The sequence below is a fragment of the Typopeltis vanoorti genome, chromosome 4 (genome assembly GCF_054136105.1).
Source record: "Typopeltis vanoorti isolate ZY-2024b chromosome 4, IOZ_Tvanoo_1.0, whole genome shotgun sequence".
Lineage (NCBI taxonomy): Eukaryota > Metazoa > Arthropoda > Arachnida > Uropygi > Thelyphonidae > Typopeltis > Typopeltis vanoorti.
Genome location: NC_143552.1, coordinates 164,616,194 through 164,637,944, shown reverse-complemented (window position 1 = coordinate 164,637,944; position 21,751 = coordinate 164,616,194). Strand labels below are relative to the sequence as shown.

At 35.9% G+C, this 21,751-nt stretch overlaps 1 protein-coding gene across 3 annotated transcripts in view; it reads left to right on the top strand.

The window, feature by feature from the left end:
- Window positions 1–21,751, top strand: part of Ypel (Yippee-like) — a 349,317-nt gene that overhangs the window by 161,435 nt on the left and 166,131 nt on the right. For 2 of the 3 annotated variants that reach the window (XM_090392078.1, XM_090392076.1), the window contains exon 3: window positions 9,806–9,881. The exons of the other annotated variant lie outside the window; for it this stretch is intronic. The gene's annotated coding sequence lies outside the window, so the exon portion shown is untranslated. The remainder of the gene's footprint in view (window positions 1–9,805; window positions 9,882–21,751) is intronic. 3 annotated transcript variants of the gene reach the window in all.

The window sequence follows — 21,751 nt, the reverse complement described above, 5'->3', positions numbered from 1 at the left end:
TTCCAGGTGGTAAAATGAGTCGAGTGATTGAGGCATTGGATATGAGGAGGGAGCAAACAAAGGAGTTGATGGTTTTAATAGGAAAGAATGATTTGACAGAGGACAAAGAGCATGTCAGAATGGATATCAAGAGGCTGCTTACAGGGATAAAAGAGAATAGTGTGACAGGAAGGATAGTAAGCATGTTGCCTAGATATGACTGTGGTGAGATGAGGCGGAGAGCAAGGATTATGAATGGTGTGCTGGCTGAAATGTGTGAGGAGAGGAGAGTACAGTTTGTTAATGTATGTGTGGAATGAGTTTGAAGGATGAAGTGAACTGTATGGGAACAATGGACTGCATTTGAGTGATTATGGTGTGAGTCATTGGAAAGACTGCTGCTGCTGGAAAGTAGAGAAGCAAGTAGAGAAAATGAATCAGATCAAGTGGGAAGTGATATGGAAGAGTAAGAAGGGAGAGATTGAAGAGGTGGTTATGAATGGGGAAGTGAGTGGTATGAGTATAGAAAAGGAGAGAATGGGTGTGCAAGAAGAGCAGGGAAACGGGGAGGCTCAGGGTGGACAAGGGTGCACAGCATGAGAAAGGTGGATGCTCCAAGAGGAGGTGAGAGCATGTGTGGAAAGGAATGGGATGACCTGGGATCAAGAGAAAACAGTTGGAATTGAAAAGGATTCTAAAATGAATAAGCAGAAAGGGAAATGGCCCCAGTTGAGCATGGAGAGATCACATCGAGTGAGTGGTATCGGTGGAATTAACTGTAGATCCAGAAATGAGCTGTTGTGTTTGTATACATCTGCCTTGTTTCTTATACTTCTAGCATTTGTATACAAACACAACAGTTTATTTCTGGATCAAATGGTTGCACTGATTGCATCTGTTCACCCAAAGATTGTCGGAATAAGATGTGTTTCATGAGGATAGAAAGGATTAAAAGGGAGGGGAGTGCTATTGATGTTAGAGAAAAAGTTATGTCCATACAAAGTAGAGATGCAAGACAGAAATAGTGCCAGTGGTTTTGAGGTAGTATAGTGTGAGATAGAGGTGAATGGATTCAAATACTTGGTTGGATGTTGTTATAGACCAGGTAATGTGGATGGTGGTAATAGTGAAATGTATTATCAAATTAGCCAGGCAAATAAAAAAAGGGTGATCATTATGGGTGATTTTAATTATGGCAATATAGACTGAAATGATGAGATAGCAACTGGAAGTAAAGAAAATGAGTTTCTTCAGTTTTTGAGGGATAACTACCTCAGACAGGATGTAACAGAGGATTGGGGCTCTTGGATTTGGTCATTTCATCAGAGGATGTAATATAAATGAGGTGTCAAATCATCCACCAATTGGTGAGAGTGACCATGAGGTGATTACCTGGGTGGTTGCCAGCAGTGCGAGGCCCTCTGTGAGAAAAGGGTATATGTGGAACTACAAGGAGTGGGATTATGAAGAGCTCAGGAAACAGTTTGTGGGTGTAGCATGAAATGAGGAGTTAGCTGGAAAAGAGATCAATGCAGCTTGGGGTATTTTCAAAAACTATCTAGTAGATGCAATGTCTAAATGTATTCCAAGGGTGAGAAGGTTAAATAAGATAGGTGTGAGATGGATAAATAAAGAGATTAAGCATGCGATACAGAGAAAATGGGCATTGTGGAGAAGTGGAAATAACCAATTCCATGAGGTCTACAAAGACCAGGCAAGGAGAGTGACTTGGTTGGTGAGGGTAGCTAAAGACTATAGCTAAAGACCATGGAAATGGGGATGCGAGTTCAATTTTGCAAAATGTAAGGTTTTAAAATTTGGAAAACAAAGATGGGATGCATAATTTATGCTTGGTGAAAATATATTGTTGGAGGTGGAGGAAATAAGAGGTCTCAGGGTGATAGTGGATAAGGATCTGAAATTTAGGGGACACGTAGCCAAAATTGTGAAGACAACACAGGCTTCTTGGAATGATGCGGAGGACACTGACTTGTAGAAGTAGGGAGATTCTTGTTCCGTTGTATAAGGCTTTGATTAGGCCACACATGGACTATTCTGCCCAGATTTGGTCATCTGGTTTTCATAAGAATGAAGAGATGTTGGAAAGGGTCCAGAGGCAACTGACTACTGTAGTTTCTGATCTGGAATGTCGAGTATGAGGAAAGATTGAGAAGATGTAATTTGCAGAGTCTGGTGGACAGGAGGAAGATGGGAGATATGATAGAAACCTATAAGTTGGTAAGGGGTTGTTATAGGATCAATGCTGGAGAAGTTCTACAGAAAACAGTGGGAGAATCAGAGGTCATCCCTAGAAACTGTATAAAGAGGGTGTGAGTAGGGGAGTGAAAGGCAGGTTTTTTTCTGTGCAGAGTTGTAAATGATTCGAATACCTTGCATGAGAGTGTGGTGTCTGCAAGGAGTCGGACTGTGTTTAAGACACTGTGATGACGTGCATGTGTGATAAAAGGACCTCCCAGATGAGTCTTTGACTCCATGAGGTCTTGGGTAATAATAATAAATACTTACCATTATTATTAACCTTGCCCCTTTCTCGATTTTCCCAAATGTTATTGTATGCCTGGTGGGATTCATTTCATACTATGCTGTTCAGATCTTCAACAAGGACCACTTTTTACATTTTCTTTGTTAGCTGCCTATTCTAATGACTCAAAAAATTTCTTCATTCTTCCTTAGAAGAATCTTCTGTGGGACCATAGGCAGAAATAAGTCGCATTGTCCATTTTCCTGTTTTGAAGTTTGCCCTTGACTTGAGACTGCCTTCCAGTCAAGAGGTTTATCTTTATATTTAGTATTAAATGCTATTGCGACTCTCTTCTTTCCTTGATCATTATTGCCATAAAAGGACATCCCGTATGTATTATTTACTGTTCGACCACAGAAGAGAACCCTTGACACTTCTGTGCATGTAAGAAGGCAAATCCATTCTGATAATAAGGTAATCAATCCATCTCATGAGATGAGTTTATTATTACACATCAAAAATTATCTTTTCTTTTATGAACGTTCTAGTTTTTAAAGTAGTAACTATTTTGCTTGTGTAACAGTTGGAAAATTAGTATAGCGACAGACAAGAAAGCACATGATTTTGCATGTTGGTAACAAATTCATACATTCCTTATTCCTTTTTACCCTTCAACATGAAATGACTCTTCTTGGCACTCTGCCAGCTACAGTTCTCTCAACTGTAGGCACACTGTAGTAAGATTTCACTTGTTTTTGTCTTCTTTGTCTCAGTAATACTAATTATGTCCAAGTGGTACTTTTTCAATTCTTCTACAAGTTCAGTTTTCTTTCCATTAATACTCCTTATATTGATGGTGCCTGTCTTCAGTTCTTCTGATGATGGGTTTATTCTTCTTCCTGATGTTGAGTTGGAGCTTGTTCCAGTAGCTGACTTTTCACTGTTTACCCTGACTTCCTGACAAAAACAGTTGGAAGCCTTTGTTTAACTGGGCAATGTCCCAGCTAGTATAAAATCTCATGTTGTACCATCATATTTTACCACATTCATCAAGTGTCAAGCCTGCTTTTAAATTTTAGTATCATAATTTATATAAGATAATATAAATAATGTACATAGTAGTTTCATTTGTGGTTTAACCAGTAATATTAATCGACTGCTTTCATTTCATCAACGAGTAGAGTCATGATTTTAAGTTCATAATCAAAGTCATATACACTATGCAGATTTTGCCACATTCATCAAGTGCAAGCCTGCTTTTAAATTTTAGTATCATAATTTATATAAGATAATATAAATAATGTACATAATAGTTTTATTATTTAATTTAGTGTATATAAGCTTTTACCAGTGTTTGTGAATTTTTTATGACTTTCTCTTCTTTTTGTTAATGCTCTTTTTTACATTTGTCTACACACCATTTACATTTTGCTTTTTACATGCTGATTCTCACATCTGTTTATTGTCCCTAATTTATTACTTTGTGTACTGCTGCAGCATCACTGTAGTTGGCCTTGCACCATTAAACTCAAAACAAGCATCTGTCACCTCTGCATTGAATAGAATTATTCTTTCACATTCATTCTTTGTTTTGCTTGCAGCATAATAACAGAATTCTTTTGAATTATCTATCTCTTAGAGTTAGTTTCTTTTCTTACTTTTAGACTTAGCTTTCTGTATAATAGTTGTAACTCTTCTGGCCTCCTTATAAATTTAATAGCTGACATCATCCTTATGAACACTGTATTTCTTCTGCATCTTTTTCTTAAGAATCTCTTATTTAATAAGATTGCACTTCCATTTCAATCTTACCTTCTTTATTTTTTTGAACTCTAGGGATGCATTCTATTATTGCATCATGCATTGCCAACATCCCATCTAGCAAATGATACCATGGAACATACTCCTCAGTTGGTTGTAATTTCCTCCTTTGCAGGTCAGCATGCAGCCTTTTCTGAATGAAATATGCATATATACATACCCACAACAGCATGATCACTGTCACCAAATGGAAGCAGAACAGTCATATCTTTGATTGAAACATCCTCTGATGCTAATGAGATCTAACATCTTGATCTGAAGTTTTCTGTCATATGTTGCTACAAGACATTGTCAAGCAACAAGTCAAGAAATTAAGCATCACTCCTCTCATGAAGTATCTATGCTACCTAATGATCTAAACTTTTCATGTAGTATTTATATATGTAGTATTTATAATATTTTGCACACTGTCTTGAAGGTACATATCAGGAATTTTATGATTAAAGTTACCCATGATTACTCCTAAAGTACCCATAGGTAATGACAAAATGCATCATTAAATCTACTTGATGCAATGTATGAGAATAATCAACAAATGAATGGTATGCAAGGGAATCATTTTGAAATTCAGAGAAAAGTATGGTTTTAGGCAGTGATAGAAAGGAATTGCCAAAGGCAGATAGATTTGAATAAGTCCTATGATGAGGTGATATGGGTAGGGCTGTTTCTAGATCCAGAAATGAATTACTGTGTTTATTTATGAATTCCAAGAGTATTTAGGAAATTGTTGAAATAAGTAAAACATCGATGGGGATGATATCCTGACAGAGAGATGGGGGAGGAGGTTGATTCTTTTTGTGAAGTATAGGAAGGACAAGAGGAGGGGGGGGGGGAGTGTTGCTGATAACAGAGGAAACATGGAAATGCACATGGGTGGAAATTCATCTCCCTATGCCTACACAGGTGGAAATGCAAGAAAGAAATAGTGGCAGTGATTTTTGAGGCAGTATAGTGGAAGGGAATGAAATATTTTGTTGAATATTGTCTTATTACTAGGCCAATCTACCTTAGATTAGCTTAGTAATAAGAAAAGGATGATTTTAATTATGATAATAAAGATTGGGATAAAGAGATGGCATGGGGAGATAAATTTCTCAAATATTTGAGATTGTTGTTCAAAATTATGGCTAAAGCAACTAATGCTATGCTTATACTAGTTTATTAATATATAGCATAGTTATTTTCCTGTGTTCTTTTTGACTGTTTTGCTGTTTTATCAGATGAAAAACCAGGATTTCTAAGAGGCAGAATCATGTCACCTGTGTGAGACTGGCTAATTTGCCATCAGTTAAAAAAGACTAAAGATTCTTGACACCTAAATGTGTAATCCCTACTGAACTATTGATACTCTTGAATATTTGGGGCATCTTACTTAGACAGTATGTAATGGAGGACATGCAAGAATTTGAGATTCTTGGATTTCATTGGTTCATCTGAGGAAATAGTGAGTTTATCATGAAGTGATCAACTGTGTATTGGCCAGTCATGTTAGAACATGATAGGAAAAGATATAGGCAGAATTACATTTTGCCTATATAATTACATAATTACATTCTGCCTATATATGCTGGATAATTAATTACCAGCCATAAGGCTGGTAATTATCCAGAGAGAGAGCAGGGTCTGAATGTATTGCAAAGTTCAAAGGTCAAATAAGAGTATTTATATCCAATTTATAGCTACCTTATTTGACCTTTAGAGGTCAAATAAGGTAGCTATAAATTGGATGAATTGAGATATTAAGTCAGCAGTTTTGTGGAAGCATATGGAATCAGCATAAAATAATCAGATGAATTTAATAATAATGGTACTTATGTAATATTCATAATCACCTCTACATTTGCTGGCATAAAGCAAATTCTCACTAAATATCTAATTCTTGCTCACTTCAACCTTGTAAAATAGCCTCTAAGCCATATTATTATAGCATACTTGGCTTTCCTTATAGAAACACAATTCTTGATCATCTTTGATACTCCACAATTTTTTTTAATGCCTAACCTATTTCTGTCAATACGTCTATCAGTTACTTCTTGCTGACAGCAATGATTTGTAGACCAATTAATTTGATCAAGGCTACACACTTTGCTCTTTTATTTCTAATTCTTCTCATTTTGATGTCTTAACATTATAGCTTATCCTGGGTCCTTCTTCCTTTTCACAGTTCATCCCTCTGTAATTTTACAAGAAACATTTGACTTTATTGCTCCTTAAGGCCATCCCTGCAGTTTTGTCTCATGTATCATCATCATTCACCTTCAACCTATTCTGATATTTTACACTCATATAGTCTACATATAGTTTTCACTTCTTTCATGAACACATGCATCTGAATGAGTGGCAGCACCTTTCCATTCTCATTCAGATTCAGTTGTGTCTGTTATCCTCAAATTTATTCTATACATCTGCACGCTAAAGGCTTCTTACTACTATAGCCTAGTTATCATAAGATTCATAATAATTATCCTTCTCTGTATCTTTCTGCCATCTTATCTTTCAACAACACACATAATTCTGGCTTGCATTCTTCCACTTTGCTGTTTCCAATAACACTTAAATCCCATATTACCTTATTCACACTTTCTTCTGATTGACTGTGTTCCAACCAACAGTTATTTTCTGTACTTCCTCTCCATAGACTTAGTTACTTTTCCCTTAGTTGGTCCCTCTGAAACATACCAACAACTGCTCGATTTTAAAATAATTTATAGTGGAATCTTTAACACTATGCTCTTTCCCTTTTTTCCATTCAATGATGCCCTTTGGTTTTGAATACTGGGATGTGAAAAACCTTTACAAGGGCTTTTCAAGTGAAGGTGAGTTAGCTGGTCATATGGTAATGGCATTTTTTATTTTTCCCTCCTGGGAACTTGGGTTTTTCATCTTACAAAATAGGCAAACCAGCCTGCGCATGCAATTAATACATACATTGGCCTTATAGCCTTAGTTGCTTTGGCCATAATTCCAAATAACAACCACCTTTCTTTCACTATTCTATTTTTTGTCATTATTGACCTTCAGCTCCTCTTTCATAGGTACCTTCCTTCCTTTCACTTTCAACATTGTTTTCCATAACTGCCCTAATGCTCTGATGAGGTTCATATCTTCCTTAATTTGCTTATGACATATCTTTTGTTGCAGACAAAGTGCTGGCCTGGGTTGGTTGAGTGAGTTGACTATCCACTTGCTGACCAATGAGCTGCTGGATTGAATCCTGCCATGAGCATGGATGTTTGTGATCGTCTTTAGGCGGTAGGTAAATTTCATTATCTGGTGTGAGACTGTCACTCCGCTAATTGTAGGTGTGAAGTGACTTGAAAAAATTCTCGTTTTGGTCTCTAGAACAGGGCTTTCATGTCATGTAAAATAAAATAAATAAAAGAATGCATAAATGATAAATCATCCTTAGCCTTGCTTACCTATACTACCAATGTGCAGTAGGTTTATAATTTTACATAAGTGGGGAGACACAAAAATGACATACATCACTATACTAACTTCATTGATCCTTCTGTAATTTTTTTTTAAATTAATTTTATTATAAACAGAACCACTTACTGAAAAAACTTATCTTAGTGATATTTAATCCCCCCCCCCCCCATCTCTCAAATATTGTATTTGAGAAGTGTGGAGAAATTAATGCTATTTGCTGTATATGCCATTGTGCATGTTTTAGATGTCACAGCAGCTTGCTAACCGCACTGAGAACAAACACGATCCATGCCGAAACAGTCTTTAATAATACCATGTTCTTTTACTTAAGTATAAAGAGCTAATAAGCTTCATTTCGGCAATGAAAACATTACTTAAATTAAGGGGATATTAAATCCCACATAGTTTTAAAACCGAATAAGAAACTCAAAGATTGGAATCAGAGAGTTTCTTGCCGAATATAGTAAACTATAAAGTATCGGCGACACTAGCGTTAGCCAATGCAAGTGATCCTAGTACGTAGTACAATACCGGGCAACTCGTTGCAAAGGTGGGGAAAGTTCAGATAGCTATTCTTAGGTATTTTCCATAATGTAAAAACACATTTCCTAGGAAATGTATGCTGTTATTACATTATGGAGGAAGGTCACTACCCAGACCGGTTTCAGCCTTTTTTGAGGCTTCATCAGTGAGTAGCTAGACCTAATACCAAAGTGTATAGTGAAAAGAACTTATGTACTCTGCGAACGAGTTTTCCAAACAGGTGCAACCATTAAGTTACTTAAGTATAAAGAGCTAATAAGCTTCATTTCGGCAATGAAAACATTACTTAAATTAAGGGGATATTAAATCCCACATAGTTTTAAAACCGAATAAGAAACTCAAAGATTGGAATCAGAGTTTCTTGCCGAATATAGTAAACTATAAAGTATCGGCGACACTAGCGTTAGCAAATGCAAGTGATCCTAGTACGTAGTACAATACCGGGCAACTCGTTGCAAAGGTGGGGAAAGTTCAGATCGCTATTCTTAGGTATTTTCCATAATGTAAAAACACATTTCCTAGGAAATGTATGCTGTTATTACATTATGGAGGGAGGTCACTACCCAGACCGGTTTCAGCCTTTTTCTTAATGGTTGCACCTGTTTGGAAAACTCGTTCATAAGTTCTTTTCGCTATACACTTTGGTATTAGGTCTAGCTACTCACTGATGAAGCCTCAAAAAAGGCTGAAACCGGTCTGGATAGTGACCTTCCTCCATAATGTAATAACAGCATACATTTCCTAGGAAATGTGTTTTTACATTATGGAAAATACCTAAGAATAGCGATCTGAACTTTCCCCACCTTTGCAACGAGTTGCCCGGTATTGTACTACGTACTAGGATCACTTGCATTGGCTAACGCTAGTGTCGCCGATACTTTATAGTTTACTATATTCGGCAAGAAACTCTCTGATTCCAATCTTTGAGTTTCTTATTCGGTTTTAAAACTATGTGGGATTTAATATCCCCTTAATTTAAGTAAAACCATGTTCTTTGTTAAATGTTCAACAAGCTTTAACAATTATATCCATCTTCAAGAATAAAATTGATATATTTACAGTACATATCAATTATGTACTGTAATTATATCAATTTTATTTGACTAGGTGTTCATGTGATCACATTCTATGCCAGTTCTTTCATCTTTACTTTGTATATCCACCTCACTAGCTGCTCTAGTTTTTACTGTTTGATTAATACTCAGGTTGTTACTGTCTTAGAAAGTCAGATTACCGAGAGATGGGTATAGATTCGATTAACCTCTTTTTAACTGGGCGTATGATCACGTTGAATTTGCTTGTTGATTGTGGCCTTAACTGGCTATGTTAGAAAGTTTGATTTCAAAGAATTTTTTTTTTTTTTTAATAATATTGTGTCACAGGCTTTTAGTTTTAAAAAGCTTAGGTTGGCAATGCTTGTAGAGATATAAATAGATCTACATAAGTTGCAGCTTTGAGCCTGGACTACATAGCACTCAGTATAGCCGTGGCATGTACGAAGTAAAGTTTAGTGACTCATTGTTAAGATTTATGTGTTTTATTTTGTAGAAATTTACAAGATACCATGTCTTTGTCAAAAGTTAAAGAGGAAAGTTGAAGATGAGGGACATATATTCCAAGAAAGGTGGGCAAATTTGTATTTTTTTTTTACTGTTGTGAAAGAGAATCATATGTTTTATTTGTAATAAAAGGGATGTCACTAGCTAAAGAGTGCAGTGTGCATCATCATAATGAAACTTTAAAAACAGTCGATTTTGAAGGAAAACTAAAGGATGATAGTCATGCTAAAATTAGGCCTTCAAGGATTAATTATGTACTATGGCTTATGAATCAAGTGAAATAGAAGTTAGTGCAGGCCTTTCTATGTTTCAAATTATGCAAGTAATCAAAATCAGGTATATGGTTCAGAATGCATTCTTGATTAAGTCAATGAGTGAGATACTAAAAAAGTAGTGTTCAAGATATAATTCAGATTGGTCCATGTGATTGCTTGTTGAATACAGAGGCCATGGTTTTACTCTTTGGTAATGCATCTTAGTAAGAGTACTAACACATACACGCTTGGAGTATTTTTAAATTTCAAAAAAAAAAAAAAAATTATTCATTCCACATAGAACATTTCCTTACTCATTGTCATTGAAATGCTGTCACTCTTCACAATTATTTTCAGTTATTGGAAAAATCCTGTGATCACTTTTGAATTCATTCACCCATTCATTTAAATGGACACAAGAATGCCCATAAAATAATAGAAAACACTAAAATGTAAATAACATGCTAATGAAAAATTCATATTACTTTCAAAGATGTATTGAAGACTAACCTTAAAGTATAGTAAAGAAAATTATATAGAAAGTTATATTTTGAAAAAAAATACTTTATAGAAAGTTCATCTTAAAGATCTAATGAAAGCTTGAAAAAATATTCATTAGTATCAAATGTGAGCGCCATAAAAAAAGACAAACCAATTAAATATAAAAGTATGAAATTACAGCCTTGAACAATAGTTAAATATAGCTGATACAATTGGTTATGTGGGCTATAGAATATTCCAGATGGATTGTGATTCTGGTTTTGCTTCTTTCTGATAGTTTCTGTTAAAATAATAAATTTCTTAGTTTAGGACTTGAGGGATTTTAGTATCTTAGTATTTCATATAATATGATGTTCCCAAATCTGGTCACTGGAATATGTTGGGGATGAAGTAACTGTAGATAGAAGGGGGGGGGGGTGTAGAGGCAGATAACAAAAATGATATCAGGATTTCAGAACATCATATACTGTCAGTCTATTCTCTGGGTAGACAGGCAGCATAATGATAATTGACAGCAGAGGTGATATGACTGAGACATTTAATTTGTTGAAAAGTATTCAGTGGATTGATATTGGAAGATTTTGGATATGGTAAAGAATAAGAGAAACAAACAAGAACAAAAGGCCGTCCATGTAAGTCACAAAAAGATTTAATGAGTAAGAGGGTAAGAAAGTTTGTTGTATGGAGAGTGGTAGGAAATCTGAATGTACTACTTGAGTAAGAGGTAGTAAGAGTGCAGACAGCAGAGAAGTTTGAGTGGTATGATATCTGTTGTTTAAGGGTGACCTCCCATGATGAGGCCTATGACTCCATGGAACAAGGGAATCACATCAGGAATTTGACAAAAGATTCAGAAAAAATCGAGAATGAAAACATTTACCCTGTGACTCAAATTGATTAGTGTTTTACTGAGGAGAAGAGAGGATGCTGTTGCTGAAAAAGTTCTCAAGTAAGTTTTGATTGGTTACCTATATAACTTCTTACCTATACAACTTCTTACTCTCTTACTGCTTCCTTTTACAACTTCCAGGGATGGTCCCCTTGTCCTTGTACCTTTCCTCTGGTTCTACAATATGAAAACTGTCTCTGGTGTCAATCCAGTAATAACCTTTCAACAAATATGTCTCATTCATATTACCATTTTGTCTTCTATCCACCAAACACTGTAGTTTGCATTCCTTCAGTTTATCCTCATACTGTATTTACTCCGATATAACTTGCACTTTTTTTTCCCCAAAATTAAAGCGAAAAAATCGTGGTGCGAGGATTTTGTGGGGATTTTCGAAAACTTAAGTTTCAGGAAAAAACTGAAAATGAGTGAACTTACCAAGAATCTCCTATTCGCTATCACTACTTCTGGCCTCGAGAGCAGTTTCCATGTGTGCATTGTCAAGTCATCTACCCAAATAGCGTCATCTTCTTTCTCATTATTTCAAGCAAAAATTACCAGTAAATTACAAGACTTGAGATATGTAATGAACAATTCTTCACGAATGACTAATGTGAAGTGAAAGCAGAGCGCGAAACAGACAGCAATGGTAGGCCTGTAGAGATAGACCAGCTATGAAGACATGCATATAATTGGTGCAGTATTAACAAAAGATTGCGTGACCCAATGACAAAGACAAGCCGACAGTTTTTGAGTTGAAATGCTAATTCTCTTCAGCCGAATTTCATGATATCTGAAACTTCCATAACAACATTCACTATATATTTCTTAGTCTTAACACATTCACAATGGGATGGTGTTTTGTCCATTTATTGTTCCGACAGAATTTCTCATTGCCGTTTGTGTACTGCTTTTGCGTTATGCGGATGGACTCAACTCACACAAAGTTTCAACCCTTCAATTGAATTTTATTGCTGCTTGTTTGCATGCCACTTCTGCAGGCAGACCCTCTCTCACACACACACACTATATGGCATGTTTCAATTCGTGATAGAATTTTATTTTAAGTTAGCCTTTGTGATCTATCTTGATGGCAGAAAATTTCAAATGCAATCAAACACTTGTTTCATGCAATTGAAAAATTGGACAATAGGTTTTAGTTAGATACTGTGTTTACCAGCATCAAATGATTTTTGTCCGAGTCTACAGCATAGTTTCTGTGGGAGGGGACATGATTCATTAGTTAGTGCCGTGTTTATCCCAGTTGTCTCTAATTACACTATTTGTTGAGAAATATATCACACACACACACACACACACTGCTGATGTCTCTGTACCTTATTCAGTGATACAATAAAACTACTTGTTTTTCTTGCGTCTGCAGTATAGGGCTATTGGGGAGGGCATGTTGTTTACTGCAGCGTGCGAGTTACTATCGTCACGACGTGAACATGTTTAAACTTTATTTTGTGTGTGAGGTATATGTGAAACTTTTTAATTTCTTTTTTCATAAAGTAAAATTAGGTGGTACGAGTAAGAGGAATTTACCTGAATTTATATTCAAGTAAATACGTAACTAACATTGTACAGTCCTGATATTTTATCTGTCTCTGCATCCTCTCCAAGGTTATTTCATCCCCTTGAAATCCTTTGACAGATGTGATCACAGGAATCCAGATGTAGTGTGATCAAAGTTTTATACAATAGAGCCATCACTATTTTATCTCTCCTGGTCAGTGTCCTCCTCAGTATTGTGGTAGTTCTCTGAGTTGTCTTCATAACCATGGCAATATGTCTGCAGAACTTCAAATTTCTATCTATAATCATCTTATAATCCCTTGCTTACTCCATTTACTTCCAGTATAACTTTACTTAATGAATATGAAGCATCCATCTGCAGATCCCAAATTTCGAACCTTACATTTAATTGAATTATTCATTAAGTTGACGTCACCATTCATTTGATGACCACCTTTTATCTTATTTAAATTCTCTTTAGGAGCCAAAACATCACTATTGCTAATAACCTACCAAGCTTCACATCATCTGCAAGCAACTAATTATTTCCCTTTAGTCCAGCGACAATATCATTGACATGAAGACTGAACTCTGTGGAACATGTAATAATCTTCCTACTCCTCGTCCTCCTTTCCAATATACAGCTCTGATCAGAAAGCTAGTTATCAATCCACTAAGCTGATATCCAAACTCATATGTTCCAACTTAAAAACCAACTTGTCATGCAGTACCCTGTCAATGCCTTTTGAGGAAAAATAAATAAATATGCCTTATCCTTCATTCACTGCTCCTTTTATTCTATTGTAAAAGGTAACCAGATTACTAAAACAAGAGTGCCTGTTAACAAATCCATGCTGGCCTGAATAAATATTACTCTCATCTGTCCAATTCTGCATATGAGTTCTTACCAAATTTTCCAAAATCTTAACCACCACATAATGAATACAAACTAGCCTATACTTTGCAACCTCCATTCTACCCTTATGCAATCTTACTTTGCTTTGCTCTCCAGAGTTTCTCCATTGCATGACTTTCATTAAACAGCCAGGTTAATGGCATGATCAGTTCCACAGTACATTCCCTTAAAAGGTGGCAAAATTCCATCAAGGCCTCCCTGCCTTACTGACATATAGTATACTCAGTATTTGGAATACATCCTCATCATTTACTTTTAATGCTTCAACCCCTCATTTTTTCCTCTAGGAATAAAGGCTTCTTTATCAGGATGGAATACTAACGATGATCATTAAATAGCTCAGCTATATCATTTGCCTTGGCCACTCAAGTCCAGTCTCCATCAAGCAAGGTAATCCATCCACAATCTTTTTCCTGACATTCCAAGAAATTCCTTGGGATTTTCCTTGGATTGTAATATTAGTCTCCTCTCATATTTTAATTTTTCTCTCCATGCTTATACTATTCACTTTCTAAGCCTTATATTCATCATGCAACTATTGTTCTCCATTTCTCTCTCTCTATTCCTTCCATAATCTTTTCCCTCTGCAATTTCCTCTTTAATTTCTCTAATTATCCATTTAACTCCAGATTAGTATATTCTTCACTTGAGGTATACATGCTACCATTACTGTCAACATTTTCTTCTTTCATGCACAACTGACATTTCCTTCAAATTCTTTCATCTGTTGTACTGTTCTAATACTCATTTATGCCTATTCTTGCTCTAAATCAGAACTGCATGGTCACTTTCACCAAATGGAGGGTAGGGGGAATATGAGGTCTCACTCATAATCATGTTGGAGGTTTAATGGAGTATTGACAGCACTAGACAAGGATTAAAAACTAATTTTAATGCTTTCAATATTTTGTCTGTCACAGAGATCTTCAGTGAGTACAAATAATACTTGTAACACGCACAAACAAACACACAAAAAATACAATATTAAATGAAACACATGGGTGACTAAAGTCCTATCTAGGTGGTGCACCCTCTGAGCATTTGTAGGTGGCCTAGGATGTAAACTGGAACCTCTTACAATTCTTATTTTCCAAATTTTGGGAAAGTTATATTCATCTGTATTTGTTGAGATTAAGTTGATTTCTGAGTGCTGCCACAGATTCCAAAAAGTCTTTCCTTTTAAAATTTACTATGGTGGTTTTCTTCCAGAAGATCCTGTGAGTTGTGTCCAATACATGGTCTGTAAGGCCAGATTGACCATAATCGTGATTGCAGTTGCAAGATTTGTGTTTGTCTAAATGGACAGTGGCTGATCTACCTGTCTGTCCGAAATAAGCTAGCTTGTAGTGACAGGATATTTTATATATATACTCCAGGCACTGTGAGAGGAGGGAGCTGATCTTTGGTAGAACAGATAAGGGTAGCAAGTTTCTAGTGGGGCTTAAAAGCTGTGTAGAAGTTGTATTTTTTTAACGACCTGCTATTTTTTCCGACGTGCCACTGGAACAAAGATTTTATGAGGGTAGTCTGAAAAGTTCTCGGCCTAACAATGAAAAACGGATGAATTTATAATTTAAAAATTATTTTTATTTTTCAACATAATCTCCCTTAAGACTAATACAATTATTCCAGTGATGCTCCAGTGGCATTATCCCGTCCCTGTAGTGGTTCTCGGTAAGATCTGCAAAATACCTCTCTCCAGCTGCAATCATCTCTTCATTTGAAGAAAAATGCTGACCAGCGAGGAAGTTTTAGTTTTGGGAAGAGATAGAAGTCAGAGGGAGCCAAATCAGGGGAATAGGGTGGATGTTCCAACAATTCATAGTGCAGATCCCTTAATTTTTCTCTTTGCCAAAATACCTTTGTGGGCAGGTGTATTGTCCTGATGAAAGATGATTTTCTTCTGCAAACTGAATCTTTTCTCATGAGTTTTTTCATCTAGTCTAGTTAAAAGATCAGAATAATATTCCTTGGTTATTGTTTTACCATTTTCAAGATAATTAATAAACAAAATGCCATTAGCATCCCAAAACACCGATGCCATGATCTCGATCATAGCAATCAGCAATTTTCACACTTTGACTCACCGGTCATCCAGTACCATATCGTGCATTTGATCAATGATTTCTGGTGGTGTTATGCTTTTTGGATGTCCTTCACATGGATCATCTTCAAGGCTTGTGTGGCAACGTTTAAACTCAGCAGCCCATACTCAATTTTATCCATTTCGAGGGATACAGAAACACTTTTGCTTCAGACAATGATGACAAATGTAAAGTTATGCATTTTGGGATTAATAGATTACAAGCTGTGTATCACATTGATGGTACTGTACTCCAGGAAAGAGATGAAGTTAAAGATTTTTTTTTTTTGGGGGGGGGGGGGTAGATTGTTAAAGTTTAGAGGACATATTGCTAAAGTAGTCCATAAGCTTACTTGGTTATTGAAGAACACAATAAGTAGAGATAAGGAGGGTTGTCATTCCTCTTTATAAGGCCTTGATATGACCACATCTGGATTACTGTCCTCAGGTCTGGTCCCCTTGGTTTCTTGGGGATGAGGAAGCGGTGGAGAGGATTCAAAGGCAAGTGACCAAGATGGTGAGTGGCCTGTGGAATACTCCTTATGAGGATAGATTTGAAGGTGTGTGGATTGCAGAAATTGGTTGATAAAAGAAAATGAGGAGATATGATAGAAACATTTAAGTTGCTTAAAGGATTTTATAGAACAGATATAGGGGAAATGAATTTTTCCTTTATTCAACCTCCAGGGATGACCCCCGTGTGGTGCTCATCCCTGGAAGTTGAATAAAGGTGTGGTCAGTAGGTGTGTGTGTGAGGGCTAGATTGTTTGTTTGGTGAATGAGTGGAATGAGTTTCCACAGTCGGTTGTGAATGCTTTGTCTTAATGGATTCAAGGAGAGGTAGGATAGATTGGGTTTCCTGCGATGAGTCTTCGGACTCCATGGAGGTGCTTGTATAATAATAATATTTACTTCCTTGCTCTTAATTTTTCGCTTCTTTCAAGAACTGTTTCATATCTTCTCTCATTGCATATTTTCCCTTTTCAATCATTTGTTCCTGCCATAACAAACTAACAGCTTCACTAATATCCTTGATTTTTTTTTTTGCACCTAGGAACACATGCTTTCATCACTTGCTCATTAAGTACACCTCTTATCAAATCTCCATACAATATCTTCTCCTTATTTCCAGTTTCTCTCACTTTATGGAGGGACAGAATTGAGGCAAAAACAGGTATGTGCATACCTGCTCATTTTCATACTTTCCGAATTCACTTTTTCTTTCATTCTCTCATCTGCTGTACCACATGACAATCACTTTTCTGTTACTCTAGCCATGTCCTGTAACGGATGCAACATAAGTGCACTATTTCGCTCCTTACTATCACTTCATCACGCACATTACTTTCAGCCACAATGAAGTGACGAATATTTCCTTACATCGTTAATATTTGTCACTTCATTTTCCCACCTTCCACATGATTTGCATTTCTTACACTGGCACACAAAACATTTTGGCACTGTTTCTCCATTTGCGCTTTCATACCATAAGCTGTTTACTCTTGGCAATGAATACATAGAACATAGACTACATTGTACAAGAATCCCTAATATTAATTATTAGAATAATAAGTATTACTGTTAAATCTCACCACTTACAACATTGTTGCAAGTTAATGTTGTTACGCAGTGAACATGGAAGCCTTGGCTGCTATTTTCCTTGTGTGTGTATTGGTACATGTATACAAATGCTTTCTTAACTATTTCTCACACACACTCACTCAAATTACAACCTGAAATAAAAAAAAAAAAAAAAAAAAAAAAAAATCAGCTAACGCCTTTTTTATTCCCGTATATACGGGAGTAGGCGAGGCCATTTAGCCCTATCTAACTTTTGGAGACTGAGTGGGCAGTTCAATCTCCACTGGTACCCAATCAGAGACAGATGGCCCAAGGCTATCACTAATTAAGCGGTACGCAGTGAAGAGAGACGGCTCAAATGTGCCGCCATCTCGTGGTCTCTAACCCTAACACAATATATTTAATGTCTGAAATAATGTGGGTTCTACGGTCGATTTTCTTGAGTTTACAGGACGAAAAACCCGAGTTTCCGGGAGGAAAAACCTGCTTGCCCGTGCCAGAGATCGACTAACTCGGGAACCGGTCGAAAAAAGGCTTAGAAAAATTTCCTCTAGTCGCCGACTAGACTCGAAACCAAGACTTCCTTCGTACGGCCTAGCGCGGTGGTGTGCAAACGCCTGAAATAAGTAAAATATAATAAAAAATAATAATTACTAATATTCACTAAAATAAAACTTGGACACATGTTTTCAGGATTAAATGGAAGAAAATATTGGTATCACATAGAAGGTATTGGTAGCTTTTTGTGAACCACCTTTAACCAGTAATTACCTATATATCGTCTTGCATATCCCAGGGCTTCAGTTCTTTTTTTAATTGATTTTATTATTCCCACATGCAAGAAGCCACAAGGCCTATAGCAGATAAATGCAATATGTGTGCTGGGGTCAAGAGCAAAATGTTTGATTATAGTGATAAATGTGTTTCTTGATGAGTGTGTTGATTTTTTTTTTTGACCAAAAACCAATGTAACAAAATAACTAATGCTAGATTTATAGGTCTTAATAGTTATTTATTTAAACCTACTAATTTTGCCACATATGTTAGTAGCTTCATCTGGGTTAGGAAGAACAAAACAAATATACAATATAAGTGGTAAATATGAATCATTACATAACTAAAAACTGAATATCTAGGAACTGTTGCACAAAAATAAAAGTAAAAACAGACATGCGGAGCATGGAAGCTGGCACAGGTCTGATATCTAGAAGTTTAGAAATAAGGCAAATGGAGCATATAATAAATTTAGTTTAATCCTTTATCCAAGTATAAGCAAACAAAGTTTGCTCTTGAAAATATCTTCAGGACTGGGGTAAGGTAGTGCAACTCCGAGCAAAGATGGACCAAGTTCTCATCACTCCTTGTCTCAGTATCTCCCATAATGCAAAGCACATCTCCTTGTAGACATATATACTGCTATGCATTAAGGGAAGGGCCACTACCCAGACCGGTTTCAACCTTTATTGAGGTCTCGTCGGTGGGAGGCAGACCCAAACGTGGAGATACCAAGGCAGAAGCAATAGGAGAGGTCATATTTACCTATAGGAGTTACCAACAGGTGTACAGCTTTATTATTGAATTACTCTGGATTTAGAGAAAGATGTTGGAAATTTATTTTTCACTTGGTTAGACTATATAATAAATTTAGTTTAATCCTTTATTCAAGTGTAAGCAAACAAGGTTTTGCGCCTAAAAATATCTTCAGGACTGGAGTAAGGTAGTGCAACTCCGAGCAAAGATGGATCAAGCCCTCATCACTCCTTGTCTCAGTATCTTCCATAATGCAAAACACATCTCCTTGCAGACATGTATACTGCTATGCATTAAGGGAAGGGGCCACTATACACTTGGATAAAGGATTAAATTAAATTTATTATATAGTCTAACAAGTGAAAAATAAACTTACATCTTTCTCTAAATCCAGAGTAATTCAATGATAAGGTGGTACACCTGTTGGCAACTTCTATAGGTAAATATGACCTCTCCTGTTGCTTCTGCCTTAGTATCTCCACATTTGGGTCTGCCTCCCACTGACGAAACTCAATAAAGGTTGAAACCGGTCTGGGTAGTGGCCCTTCCTCTTAATGCATAGCAGTATATACGTCTGCAAGGAGATGTGCTTTGCATTATGGGAGATACTGAGACAAGGAGTGATGAGAGCTTGGTCCATCTTTGCGCGGAGTTGCCTGGTGTTGCATTACTTTACCCCAGTCCTGAAGATATTTTCAGGCGCAAACTTTGTTTGCTTACACTTGGATAAAGGATTAAACTAAATTTATTACATAGTCTAACCAAGTGAAAAATAAACTTTCAGCAAATGGAGCATATTGGAGATGTCAATAACAACAAAGAACACAACTCGGCCCTGGAATTCCTTTTCTCCCACACTCGCCACAATATTGAATGGGACAAGAGCTTCATGCCTTACATAGACAACTTCAGTGCCCATAACATCAAAGAGGCTGCAATGGTAATCCACTCACAAGGCACTCTCAACAGAAACCAAGAAATGATTTTGTGACATTTGGAAGTCGCTTATTATTAGATCTTTCAACACATCGGACTTTAATTTTTCTGCAAACTATCATGCTCACTTGCTGAGCAATGATGGACGCATGCTAGCTTTCACTGTCCATGTGTTTCTGTTTTCACTTTTATTTTTGTGTAACGGTTCCTTTGTTTTTTAGTTATGTAATGATTCATATTTACTACTTATATTTATTTGTTTTTCCTAACTCGGACAAAGCCACTAGCATATGTGGTGAAACTAGTAGGTTTAATTAAATAACTATTATGACCTATAAACCCAGGGTTAGTTTAGATATGTTTCATTAAAGTGATTTACTCCTCTGAAGATGCTGGATTCATACCAACAAAATATCGGTTAGAATAGTTAGTATATTACTGTTAAATCACACCACTTATGACATTGTTGCAAGTTAATACGGTTACAGGCAGGGGCGGCTTGTGCATAGGTGCTGTGGAACAGAATCTCCCCCACACCCATTTTTCTCGATATATAAATATATTTATTAATTTATATTTGCTTTCAATATTTAATTTTATCATCAACAATCCTATACAATTCTCTTATTTTGTAAAAAAAAAAAAAAATCCATCTTGTAGCATGTAGGAGGATAAAGGATGCTAGCGGCACTATTTTCCACAGTGTCATATTGCTACGCGTGCAAGCATATGCATCTCATAGTGAGATGCAAGCTATTAGTGTAATGCGCCACTGTCCATCACCAGTCCCACTGTTTATATGCAGTTTTCGCCAGTAGTAGTGTTTGTAGTACTTATCATGTTTACTCTCTTTAAATATTTGGACATTATGTATTTAATTGTAGTGTCCAAATATTTAAAAAGAGTAAACATGATAAGCACTACAAACACTCTACTACTGGCAAAAACTGCATATAAACAGTGTGACTGGTGATGGACAGTGGCGCATTATGCTAATAGCTCGCATCTCACTATGACGTGCATATGCTTGCATGCGTAGCAATATGACACTGTGGAAATTACTATAACAAATGTTATGGTAATTTTTAAGTAATTTTGAATTATAAACTGTATAATTTCATCAATAATAAACGATATGTTTTCATGAAGCAGAACAAGAATATATTTTATTTTTAAGTAATTTTGAATTATACCAAACTATAATTTTATCGATAATAAACAATATTTTTTCGTGTTTAATTTTTTTTAATTTTAAAAATTTTTTTAAAAAAATATAAAAAAGGAGAATAAAGGATGCTAGCGGCACTGTTTTTCAGTGTCATATTACTACGCGTGCAAGCATATGCACGTCATAGCGAGATGCGAGCTATTAGCGTAATGCGCCACTGTCCATCGCCAGTCCCACTGTTTATATGCGGTTTTCGCCAATAGTAGTGTTTGTAATGCTTATCGTGTTTACTCTCTTTAAATATTTGGACATTACAATTAAATACATAACATTTGTTATAGTAATTTTCAAGTAATTTTGAATTATAAACTGTATAATTTCATTGCAAAACAAGAATATATTTTATTTTTAAGTAATTTTGAATTATACCAAACTGTATAATTTTATCGATAATAAACAATATTTTTTCATGTTTAATTTTTAAAAAAATTTTTTTACCATAATTTTGATATTTTATCCAAACACGTATACACTGTACTTACAGTGTTTATGTATATTT